Source organism: Oratosquilla oratoria, chromosome 5 (assembly GCF_046742065.1).
Source record: "Oratosquilla oratoria isolate Oo_2021 chromosome 5, ASM4674206v1, whole genome shotgun sequence".
In the NCBI taxonomy this organism is placed as follows: domain Eukaryota; kingdom Metazoa; phylum Arthropoda; class Malacostraca; order Stomatopoda; family Squillidae; genus Oratosquilla; species Oratosquilla oratoria.
Genome location: NC_134781.1, coordinates 67,567,548 through 67,570,047, shown reverse-complemented (window position 1 = coordinate 67,570,047; position 2,500 = coordinate 67,567,548).

Here is a 2,500-nt window from a genome sequence, read left to right as displayed (position 1 = left end):
AAGGGACCAATGATCTAAGTAATCAGCTGATGATAGCTGAATTTTTTAACCCAAAATATGTCACCACCGACCCTAATACTTTCTCTAAAGCAGAAATATACTGTTTCTTCAGTTGAGCAGAGTGGGGACGGGGGTGGGGTGGGGTGGGGGTCAGGTTTGGGACAAAATGGGGTCTTGACCTCGACATAAGGAAACAAGAAACTGGTGACGGTGTGAACAAAATCTGCCTTGCACTGCACGTCACCAACTTGAAAAGCTTAACCTTATCAACGCGGTGACGCAGTCATGTTCTTGTCGACTCGAAGCAGTTTCACTCAGTCGGGGGAGCAAAGGAGGGAGACTTGGATCAAGAGGGTTCTCTTAAAACAATCAAGAACCTCCTCTCATGGCACTTTCGCATTGAGGCTACCCCGTCCCAGTTAGCTACCGTATTTGCTTGCGTATAGGACGCACCCTTGCCTCAGACGCATCCCTGTTTTACAAGGATATTTTGTGGGAAAATACTGTTTCTTCATAAACTTATTGAAAAATATTTTCAAGAGATTTTGTGGAGAAAATGTATGATTCTGTGCATAAAATATTATATTGTGGCCTTATACTGCAATTTTTATATGCGTTTAGGAATTAAAAAAAGCCCGTCTTATACGCTGGTAGATACGGGGAATGATGTTTCCCTCTGGCTAGAAGAGAATATGTTAAGAGCATCACTGCCTTGAAGGAAGTGGGGAGGTTTTTTGGTTCTTGTAAGACGAGATGGACAACGGCGCCCTCTCCTCTTCTTTTATTCACGAAGTCGTAAAAGGAGAAGAGACACCGAAGAACTGATTACTTCTTTGGGTTTTTACATGACCTTCGGGAACTGTGGTGTTAACGCTTTTCGGGTTTATTTTAATTTTTCCTTCTTCTTTTTTTCCTTTGTGGTGTTTTATGGTTTTTGAGGTTTTTATGTATTCATGTGGAACTTTAGTAATGATATATCTGTTTTTGATTTTTATTTAATCTTTTTGTCTCCATTTTGAAATTCCTGTGTGATGCATATATACAAATTATGACTATTATATTTCTTACCAACTAACGCCCCAAATAGATAAATGATAAAGGAATTAATAGATACATAGGTAAATGGATATATTTTCCAGCTCTGGTGTTGTCGCCTATCAGTTGACATTATTCTTGTCACCTTGGATAGAAAAACTGACGACCCAAACCATAAAACAACATTGTGTTAAATGTCGAATTTCTTAGAAAATTTCTGACTACAAAAGAAACTACACAGACGACAAACTGTAATGATAAGGGGTGACTATAGCTGTACATTAAAGAAGTGAATTTTTTTAGGATAATCTGATGAATGCAGAGGCTTCTCATGTATAACTATCCATTTTATTTTTTTTTTGACTGGCGCCAAATGTTTTTATATCAGATGCATCCTAAGTACTGTAGATAATCAAATGAATAAAAACAATACATCTACTTTATTCTGGCTGAAGCCAAAGAATCTTATTTTTTTGAAAAACAATGCCTGAATGAAATGATGAGCGAGTAAATGACCCAAAGATTTCTATTATATTTTCAGTTAAAAGAAAAGAAAAAAAATTAACGTACGAAATGTTTAGTTTATGTAAAGATAATTTGAGTTGTTCTTTCAATATGGTGACGTTGTTCTTTATTTATTTTGTTTGGTTTAAGAACAGTCCATTATATTCAGCTAAAGGGGTCTCGGTCACTCAAGGGCCCTTTCAAGCCGGAGGTTGGGTCCTTAGTTGCATCAGATTGGTTCCCTTCAGCCAGAAGAAAATATTGAAAGTGCGTCACCGTATTGACGGGGTTTAAGGAAAAACGAGTTTTTGGAACGATGAGTAAGAGGCTTAAGCACGACACAGGTTGGACCCTGGGTGTGACAGACAAGGGTTCACGCGTGTACACGATCCCACATGCGTACACACGCACACACGCATACACACATGTATACATATATGCATACATACACCCATGCACACGTGCTAACACGCATGCATAGATGCATACACTGCAGCGTTACACTACACGCACGCATACACGCAGGCATACATGTATGCATACACAAAACACACATGCACGTACACGTACACATGCGCGTGCACACACACACACAAACGCACACACACACACACAAACACACACACAAACACACACACACACACACACACACACACACACACACACACACACACACACACACACACACACACACAACACACACAAACACACACACACACACACACACACACACACACACACACACACACACACACACACACACACACACACACACACACACACACACACACACACACACACACACACACACACACACACAATGAATCCCCACCCACACAAAACACACAAGTAAGCAAACAAACAAATGAGCACACAGATACAAGCAAGTGACTCGATCGGAGACATGCTCCGCCCAAGCAACGCCCAAAGCTCTTTTAAAGTAAATAAAAATCAGCTGATA